Here is an 11,064-nt window from a genome sequence, read left to right on the forward strand (position 1 = left end):
TACTTGATGTTAGTGAACAATTCACTCTCACCGAATACAAACCCAATCTTTGCTAATGAATAACTCTCTTTGGTTTTATAGACCACAGGCCCAGAAATGAATTACTAACCCAGAACACATTTAATGAAGACAGGAATAAGATAAACTTCCAGTATTCCAGAACACCATTTTACTCAGCCCATGTGCTACGCGACTGCTTTAACTGTGATTTTTCTAAAAAGTATGAAAAGATGGCTGTAGAGCCAGTTTGTTTTGTCCAAAATATTTTTGCCTCTATCAACTAGTTGGCAAATGAATAGAAACCTCGGTGTCTAGGTTTTTTGTGGGTACATAGTAAAAGCAACTATATTAACATTTCTTGAAGTCTAAGGCAGTAGGCAGCTGCAAACATCCGACTGAAAGCCCCATCTGCTGCTTCACAGCTTCCAGTCGAGGATGTTTACAGTCGCTCACTGTCAGTGCCAATATCCACTCCTTAGCTGTTAACTTACACGGGGTCTCAGGCAGGTTGCTTTATGAAGGATGTGCGGAGCACTGCACTAAATGCTTGGAAAAATACAATATAGTTGGCAGGCACGATCCTGACCCACAAGGAGCTCACAGTTTAGAGAGGGAGAAGAGGTTATTTAGCTACCAAGAGACATCCTCCAGAAGTTGGATAGTTTACAGATTACGTAGATTCATGGAAAAGTATAAGCATTAAAAATAGTCCTGTTTCTTAGTTGAGAAATAATTGGAAGATGTCAAGACCTTCGGTATTAAGAACACAGTACTAATTACATAAGAGAGTTGACTTCTACAGGCAAAAGTAACTAAACATAAAAAAACCCTATTTTGGGCCCAGGGTTACTGCTAAAAGCAGCTTCAAAATAATTTTCGCATATCATAAAGAAAAAGCCCCAGTCCAAAAATAATATACTCAAGAACAGAAAAAATAAGTGGCTCCAAGAAACAGTTTTCCATGTGAAAATATCCACTTTGGATCTAAATTCTAGTCCATAAAGAAGAGCAAAAACATGAATCCTGGCTCTTTTTCGAATAAGCGAAGTCCAGCATTAATTGGTGGGAGAAGAAAAACTAGCTTACTACTTCATATCATTTTACAGATCAACATTTTCCATTGGAAAAACACAAAATCCATCACCCACAGCAAAGTGACGCCCATGAACTTCAATTTGTGTATTTTGAATCCACTCCCATTCTCTAATGAAAATAAATGAGGAACACTGAAGACGTAACACTAGTAGTGTCTATTTTTCTGAAGTAATTCAAAACAAGGCCAAGTCCAATTAACTGAAGTTGATAAAGGACGAAAGGCGTGTCAGAGTTTTAGAAGAAATTATGCAGTCACTTGGGTTACTGGAAAGCTTACTGGAATGAAAAAAGTGGCATTTTTACTAACTGATAAATATGAAGAGCTCCATAAATCACTAAATCAAAACACTGGGCGATCTTTTCATTCCAGTGATAGGAAAATTAATCTTTCAGGCAGCAGGTGAAAACAAGCTGAATTATGCTGTGGCCTTTCACTTTATTAAGGACTGACTTTAAGCTATTAAACGTCCTAGGGAACCACTTTTCTCAATGGGTCAAGTCACATAAGCGAACAAAGCAAACTTTATCAGTGCTCTGCAATTCTACATTCCAGGAATTCCTAGCACTTGGCATCCACGTACCACTCGGGGCTAGAGAGGGTAAGTCAATCTACTTAGCAGAAGCAGGGCTACAAGGTCTACGAAGTTCTTACCATAGTGCCCACTTCACATAAAAGTCACAGACTAGGTATATTCTTTAATGAAATAAATAACTCCCCAACCCGTTTGCACTGGTAGGTAGGAAGAGTGCCACAGGAACTGTTTACATACGGAGACTCTCACGTACTTTTCTTAAGGTGAGGGGTCCAATCGTTCTTTGGGGATTTTAACTTCTTTAAATGCTATGCAAAGAAATAGAAAAAAGGGAACAGGTTGCTATTTAAGGTAACTAACCTCCTACAGTCAGGTATGAACAAATAATTCAGTGACAGCAAAGAAAAGATTTCGATGTAAACTTACCTTGACACAAATCTGGGAAATCAGTCTTTCTTCTAGAACTGTACTACTATGATGGACAATTCTCTAAAAAAAAAAATGAAGGACAAAAATATCTTAGTTGATTGAATTCATGATATGAAAGACTTCATAACAGCAACACTACAGTACTTCAGTACCTTTATGCATTTTTTAAAGCTTTTATAAGGCACAAGTTAGATGATATCTCCATGAAAGTCAAATGCAAGGTCATCTCTACAAAACATTGAGTAATTTAACCAGCATGATAAAAGTCAATGTACAAAAAAACTACACGTCCGTGTGCGTTTAGATACATATCTATGTACACCCAGATTTGGCTATAGCTATAGCTCTATTTAAATCTGGATGTGTGTATACATATGTATTTATATGTGAACACACACACACATATATATATATAGAGAGAGAGAGAGAGAGAGAGAGAAAGAGAAAGAGAAGGCAGAGAGAGACTGTGATCCCAACACTGGGCAGGGATTGGCTCTTATTTGTTGCCGAATTGTACATTCCAAGCGCTTAGTACAGTGCTCTGCACATAGTAAGCGCTCAATAAATACTATTGAATGAATGAATGAATAAAAATTTGCTAATGTTCTAGTTCTTTGGCATGTATGGCATACCTATACCATTAAAGAAGTCAGCTAAAATCTAAATACGTACTAGCCAAAGTAATTGAGAAAAAAAGGAAAAAGGTCAGTACTGACAGAAGGACGGATGTGAGAAACTGATGGAAGTCATCTTCTGCACTCACAATGCAACAATGATACTAATTTCAGTGGTAGGAAATAGGTAAATGAAGGTAGAGAAGTTTTTAAATCCCTCAATTTTTCTTCCTATTTCCAAAATGTCTGATGCGTGTTTAAAAAAACAAAACATGAAAAACTAGACAGCATAATTGAAAGCATCATAGCCTAGTGGAAGGAGCATGAGCCTCGGAGTCAGAGGACCTGGGTTCTAATGCCAGCCAAACTTGCCATGGATCTGCTGTTTGGTCTTGGACAAATCACTTAACTTTTCTGTGGCTCAGTTCCTTCATCTGCTAAATGGGGATTCAATATCTGTTCCCCCTTCTACTTAGACTGTGAGTCCTATGGGGGACCTAATTATCCTGTAACTACCCAAATGTTTAGTGCAGTGCTTGGCACGTACGCACTTAAATTCCACAATTATAAACAATACTTTAAGGGAAGCCTGCTCTTGCTATTGGCCTCTCATGACACATAAAACTGTTATAGTCATTAAGAGGTTCATACTGTAGAAAACAGAAAATTCAAACCTTGAATCTAGTTCTAAGTCACAAAATCAGTTCACATTCAGTTATTACTACACCTGTACAACACAGAAAAAGTGTCAGCCACAGGACAAAGGCCTTAATCTTAAAAGAATGAAAAATTGCTTTTAATCTGTAGGATTGGATCTCAATAGGAATTTCATCTTCCTGTTGCATCACGCCAGTACATAAAGTACCTTTGGCAAACATATGCATCGTAAATTGTAATGTTTATTATGAATATCACCTTTTAAAATATTTTAAAAGATCCTTATTTGTGACTATAAGGAATATACCAAATGTATTTTTTCTTCTATGAATCTTGTTTTGGCAGTTTAAATGCAATGTGATCATTGTTGACAAAATCCTTAAACTACGTTTTACTAATTCATAAAGAGAAAAGACAAATTATACAGTGAGTCCAGGAATGAGTAAGCAGTCATCAAGGTTAGATGAGCTTCTCTACTTGCTATTTCCTCTACCCCTCACTGCCACCTCTGCACTTAGGGTCACCTAAACATCTGAGTTGTCGCCCTCTTCTTATGCCCCCTTATGCAAGTCACATAATTTCTTTGTGCCTCACCTACAAAATGGGGATTAAGACTGTGAGCCCCATGTAGGATATGGACTGAGTCCAACCTGATTAGTTTTTATTTATCCCAGTGCTTAGAACAAGTGCCTCGAAAATAACAGGCATTTAAATACCATTAAAAAAGTAATCAATAAAAATACGACTGAAGCACTCTCAGGCTCCCATACTGCTTATATATATACAGTTTACGTTTTCTAGCACTTCCATTAATCCACGGTTTATTTTAGTGTCTGCCCCCTATGCTAGACGGTAAAATCTCTGAGGACAGGGATTACATCTACTAATCCCACTATACCCTTCCAAGCATTTAGTACAGTACTCTGCTCATCTTAAGTATTCATTAAATACTGCAAATAGTGGTCCATTTCTTACATTCCTCTAGTACCGAAGAATGCTGAGGTGGAAGATGCACATGCAGGAAAAGGAGGGAAGTTGACATCAATTTTCTCCTCCCAGTGGTATCTAATTCCTTTCCCTCCCTCCCTCCCACAGAAATTCTTCTGGTTGCTTATGTACTCTCGTTCCCTGCGCTCAGCACTTGGAATTCTAAAATAAAGTCCTGGGAAGGGAGGGAGGATACATGCATAACAGAGGGAGCAAGGGGCAAAAGTAGATGCTGCAGAGGTGAAAAGTTATCTACACCCCCACAGTTAAAGAAGACAAGCAAAGAGCTAGGGAATCTGCTGATGAAGACTTCATCATCACCTTTTCCTCCTACCTCCCAAACTTACCTAACCCTGAAAATACTTAAAATTAGAAGTGGATGTCTAAGAAAAGTGACATTAAGGTAATCTTTCTGATCTCCTTGCTGTTCTTACAGATAAATTCCAAGATTAGAATTAGAAGAAAATAGTCTCATAGATGTCCAACCTGCTTAGCTTGTATCTAACCTAGTACTTAATCCAGTGCCTGGCACATAGTAAGCTCTTAAATATCATTAAAAGCAAAAACTAAGCAAAAAAACAATGTTCCCCTGGGGTTACCATTATTTTCGGTTTTTCCACTCTCTGTCAGGACTAGGAGAGAAATGGGCAGGTAGGGTTGCATGGGGAGAGTCAATTACTCAAGTCTTTCTGCGTCTATGAATATACATATATAGTACTTGTTGAGAACCTGTGTGCAGGACACTGTACTAAATGTTTACAATAAAGCTAGGAGACACAATCTCTACCGTCGAGAAGATGGCGGAAGACAACGAAAATACATTACAGATAGGGAGAAGAAATGGAAAGATGGGCATGTGGATGAGTAAGAGCTTAAACTGTATACAAGTCAACAGGTGTGGAATGGCTACAGGTAATAGTGTACGTGTATAAATGTGGAGTTGGCACAAAAATGCAGAGTGGTAGTTGAGAGGCTCTGACCTGGGGAGTAAAATAAAATGAATCTAGGAAAGCCTCCTAGAGGAGATGGAACTTTAGGAGGGCTTTGAAGATAGGCAGAATTGTGATCTGGTAGATTTGATGGGGGGGTGGGAGGGGCAGGAGTGCTCCAGGGAGGAGGAAGGGCGTGAGCAAGAAGTTGGAGGTGGAGAGACGAGAATGAGGCCCAGGGAATAGGTTGGATTGAGAGGAAGACTGAGAGCTACGGTGTAGTGAGGAAAGAACGACGGAAGGGAGGGAGAGAGTGGACAGTAATTTAAAGCCAATTCTTAAAGAGTTTTTTGCTTGACGCAGGGAGGAATGGGGAGCAACTGAATGTTTTCAAGGACTAGGGAGATGCTTACAGAACATTTTAGAAAATATTTCAGGCAGAGTGAACTCAAGAAGAAACAGACAAGTGATGAGACTCGGCCAGTGGTCTGGGATACGACCAGTGGGGGATTGGGTTGGTGTCATGCGGATGGAGAGAAAGGGCTGGGTCTGGAAGACAGACACGTGACAATAATCAGCTATGCCTTTCACAAATTACTGAAGCAGCAGTAATGTTTGGCACTGACAGAGGAGAAAGAGTGGATACTGGAGCAGAGGTGAATGAAACAGAATATGTTGCAAGTACTAGGGAGGGGAGAGGAGGAACTGAGGGTGAAAGGGCCATAAGTGAAAGTGTTAGAAAGTTCTTGAAGCAAGAGAATGAGGACGGATGAGAGAAGACAAACTTCCTTCTGGTTTATTTCTTCTCCGTTGCTTCCTGAAGCTATTGACAGTAACCATTTTTCCCTTCTCTTCCTCATGTTTTAACTCAAAGCAATTCTCTAAATAGTAGGAGTTTTTTTTGGTTTCTCTTTTCAAGTACATCTATAACCAGACCTCTCAATAATGTATGCCAGGGAAACAGGAAAGTCGCAATATTAATCACTGGAGTCTCTTTTGCTCAGAGGACAGGGAAAATGTGCAGGGGAGGGGCAGACAAGAAGGCAGAGTAGACATGGAGGAATAAACACAGGAGGGTTCACTTTCCTCTGTTTCCAAGGAACATCCATTCCTTGGGACATAAACCCATCGCTGTTTAGAATACTTTCACGAGTGTTATTAAAAGACTGACTTTCGTCACGGGGTCTGTAGCTAAGCAAGAGAATTCAGATTCAAGGTGTCTACAATCATATAAATGGAACATAAGGAACAATATCAGTCTGATATTGAATTTTTAATGACAATTTAGAGCCTAAAAATGAAGAAAGATTACTGTTAGTTTATTTTCCATCCGCTTGTTTCAGATTTGAGCAGAAAGTGAAGCTTGTTCTCGAAACTATTATTAATTGTTACCCCCGCTTAGTACAATGCACTGTGTTAAGCACTTGGGAAGTATTAAATAAAGTAGCGATACGGTCCCTGCCACGGAAGATTATTCTGTGATGTAGGAAGTTATGGTATGCGCCTAAATACCTGCTTGACAATCCATCAGTGATATTTACTGAGCACGTGTGCAAAAGGCAAAAGCCTTTACTAAACACTTGGAAAGTTAAACAAACAAAACACATGGTTCCTACTAACAGTGAACTTGGGTTGGAGTGGAGAAGTCAGATATGCAGAACACAAAGGGGGGAGAAGGAAGAACATGGATCAAATAAGGTATCCAAGTGAACAGGAATGAAATATTGGTATTGAATATGAAATAAACCAGAGTAATTGAATGTACAGTTCACCGTACATATCAAATAAGAGGATGGGATGGGTCTTAACACAGAAGTACTGAGGGTGACTGCTGGGCTGGTATGAGTTGACATGTTGGGAATTGCTTCCTGGATGAGGCGAGGTTTTAGAAGGGATTTGGAGATGGACACGGGCTGAGGTCCGGCATATTCGGAGGGGGAGTGAGTTCCAGGGCAAGCAAACGGCATGAGCAATGGGTCACACAGGCAGGCACTCAAAAGTAAGGTACAGTTAAGAAGATGAGTGTGGGAGGAACAAAGTTGAAGCTGGAGGGAAGTGTTTGAAAAGAACTGATGTGTCGGACGGAGAAATCTGGTGGACAGCCTTGAAACCAAGTGAGGCATTTCTACTTGACACAGAGGGAGATGGGCAGCCACTGGAGGTTTTGGATGTTTTCCACCACTACCGAAACAATCTTATCCTTCCCTACTCAATGCTGCTGCCCTAATTTCTGCTCATCCCATTACTCTGACTTTATTAATCCCACTCGAAAAGCACCGACAACTGCTCTCATTTACTTATGGATCACGATCAAGAACTTCATCCTCTGTTTCAAGACCTTCACCAAACAGTCCCAAATTACATTATCTCTCATTGCCTTCTCTGCTTAAGTCCAGCTTACATTCTATGATTGGGACTGTGTCTCTGCATGTGTTAGCACAAATCACGATTCTATTATAGAACAAATAAATTGACCACAATTGAACGGGACATCCCATGCAGCTGGGCTTTGTAATTCAGGACATCTAACCTGCTCTACTTTATTGTACTTTCTCATACACTCGGTAAAATGCTCTGCATACAGTAAGCACTCAAATACCACTGATTGCTCGATCCGACATGATGGGCGTTTTGGAGAGAGAAGTAGGGGCAGACTTTGGAAATGTTGCTGAAGGTTTGGCACATGCTGAGAATGGAGGTTGAGAGGGAGGAGGCAAAGATAATGCAAAATTACAGGCTTGAAAGGAGGGGACGACAGCATCGACTCTCACTCAATCGTATTTATTGAGTGATTACTGTGTGCAGAGCCCTGTATTAAGTGCTTGGAAAGTATAATTCAGCAACAAATAGAGACAATCCCTGGGAAGCAGCATGGTGTAGATGTTGGAACACGGTCTGGGAGTCAGAAGGTCATGGGTTCTAATCCCGCCTCTGTCACTTATCTGTTGTGTGGCCTTGGGCAACTCACTTCACTTCTCTGTGTCTCAGCTACCTCATCTGTAAAATGGAGAATGAGACTGTGAGCCTCATGTGGGACAGGGACTGTGTCCAACTCAATTTGCTGGTAGCCACCTTGTTCATGAGACAGGAGAAACATCTTGGAGTAGAAGAAACAAAACCAAGAGACTTCTCAGCCATGAGTCTCAACCCCGGGAAAGAGCAACTACTAGTGTTTTCGGGAAGTCAATGGTATTTATTCAGCACTTACTGTGTGCAGAACACTGTACTAAGCTCTTGGGAGAGTACAATATAACAGAGTTGGTGTTCCCTGTCAACAGCGAGCTTACTCTCTAGAGGGGGAAAGCTGCAAGGAAACTGATATGTATGATGATTGTGGAAGCCAGGGGGTGAATTTTGCCACTTTTCAAAACCATGTTATGTTGCCTTCTCTTGGGAAGGAAATCATAATTTGTATGGAAAGACTGAACACGGAAGAGTTGTTCACCAGATCCCATAACTCAATTCATCCACTGAGGCTTGAAGATGGCAGATTCAAAACAAAAGGAAACCCTTCTTCACTCAGCAAATCGGAAACATATGGAAATCATAACCACAAAAAAGTTGAACAGGCCAAACACACGAGTAGGTTCAAAAATTGTGTTTAAATTCTTGGATAAGATGTCCATAATGGGTTTCCAGAAAGTTAGGGATGTAAACAGTAAAGTTAGAGGGTAATCTCCATTAGGGTGGAGATTAAGAAGGGCAGCTATCAAACAACTCCTTTAAAGACAAACTGTTTCCTCTCTTTGAAGGCAGAATTCTGGACTCAGGTTGTTACCTAGATTAGGTAACAATAAAACTTGATCAAAACAAATTTGGGTTTTTGGGGGCTTTTTTGCTACATTCAAAATGCTTACAAGGCAAAATGTGGACTACCATGAATACTTTTGAATATTATCTTTCATTTGTCAATGATGATGAATGACAGCCAGAATGCTAAATAATAATAATAATAATAATAATGATGGCATTTATTAGGTACTTACTATGTGCCAGGCATTGTACTAAGCGCTGGGATGGATACAAGCAAATTGGGTTGGGCACAGTCCCTGTCCCATGTGGGGCTCACAGTTTCAATCCCCATTTTACAGATGAGGGAACTGAGGCCCAGAGAAATGAAGTGACTTGCCCAAGGTCACACAGCAGACAGGTGGCGAAGCTGGGATTATATCTCATGATCCTCTGACTCCCAGGCCCGTGCTGTAACCATTATGCCATGCTGCTTACTAAAGATAATAGCAATCTAAGGAAATGGATAAAAACTCCCATAGAGTTAGGATATGTCTGTAAACATTTAGCATAGTGTAAAACTTAATTTGGGTACTAATATATTTTAAGTGAACAAATAAAAAAAGAAGTATAAATACATTTTCAATTTTAGTGCAAATGTCGTGAATAAAGAATCTTTCTATCAGATTACATAATATTCCCCACTAACACTGCCAAACTCACAGCATATTTTTGTAAGGCTGTTTTTTGCTCTCTTCCAGCGTGAAGCAACCTGTTATCAAATTACAAATGAAGAAACAGGGGCAAAAATGTTATTCAAATGGTGAAACCAGCTGCAGAGACAGGGAAAATGAATGTACTGATTTTGGCAACATGTGCCCACCTCGTTAGGATCCTACTGAATTATAAAATTGAGACTCCAGACACACAGATTTACTATATCACTTTGATGCTTGCCCAGGCATTTATCAGAGGGAAGTGTAGGTGGATGGTTTAAGAGATTCACCTTCTCTAGAGATCTTATCTGTGCACTTTCCGTAACCTCTACCAGGGGTTGGCAGCCCCTGATTCATGTGCCAGGGTGCTGACAAAGCACCACACACCCTCCCATACTGTCCTCTCTGGAATCCTGCTTGTTGGGAGGAAAGGGCCTCTAAGCCACCTGGAGTTGATCAGCTCCCTTTTGCACTGCCCTTGAACTTGGATTTGCATTCTTTATTCACCGCTCCTTCAGTCTCACAGCACTTCTGTACATAACCACGATTTATATTACTTATATTCATGTTTATCTCCCCTTCTAGACTGTAAGCTCGTTGTGGTCAGGGAATGACTCCCAATTCTGTCATGCTGTGCTCATCCAAGTGCTCTGTACACAGTAAAAATCCTCAACACAAATAATCGATTGTCTTTTTTTTTTTTTTTTTTAAAGATTTGCTCTTCAAAATCTTCCTCTACCTGGAACGAATGGGTTCTGCCCTGGTTTAGCTGTCCAGGCGTATTTCGGCTCCGTTTCCTTCTCCCATGGGCAGTACAATCGATCGGGGGGTAACTACTGAGTGCTTACTATGTGCAGAGCACTGTACCAAGTGCTTGGGAATGTACAGTACAAGAGTTGGGAGACACATTCCCTGCCCACAGTGACACTCCTTGAATCAATCCTCTGCTTCCTCCTCCCTCTTCTTTCCCTCCGCAGAAATCCTGGGATGGTAAGGGAGGAGCTAGAAGTTTTTGCTATGAGGGTGTGGGGAGAGATCTCTTGGGCTGGGAACTATTTGTAGGGGTGGAAATGAGGTGGAGATGAACTGTAGGCATCCACCACCACTTTTCCCTTCTTCCTCACTCTTCTCTAGTTCTGTTTTTCTCTCCTCCTCTCCTCCTACACATAGCTTTGCTTGCTTCTGTTAGCTCCCAAAGCCCTCACTGCTTAACTCGGAGTAGCAAATCTCTGTACCCCCTCCCAGATTGCAGAGCTATCAGCAGAAGCCTGTTTTATGTCCAAATATGCAAGATATATATTTATATATGGATGCATAGCAAGCGCTCCTCGGTTCTGCAATGTGCCAGATAGAGAGCGACTAAAAGCTGTTTATG

General features: G+C 40.6%; 1 non-coding gene across 1 annotated transcript; it reads right to left on the reverse strand.

Annotated features, from left to right (window-relative positions):
* Window positions 1–337: 337 nt before the first annotated feature.
* Window positions 338–474, reverse strand: MIR30A (microRNA mir-30a). The gene has a single exon (NR_034688.1). It is a non-coding gene; the product is annotated as a microRNA mir-30a (primary transcript).
* Between the last annotated feature and the right edge of the window lie 10,590 nt (window positions 475–11,064).

The sequence above is a fragment of the Ornithorhynchus anatinus genome, chromosome 1 (assembly GCF_004115215.2).
Source record: "Ornithorhynchus anatinus isolate Pmale09 chromosome 1, mOrnAna1.pri.v4, whole genome shotgun sequence".
Classification (NCBI taxonomy): Eukaryota; Metazoa; Chordata; class Mammalia; order Monotremata; family Ornithorhynchidae; genus Ornithorhynchus; species Ornithorhynchus anatinus.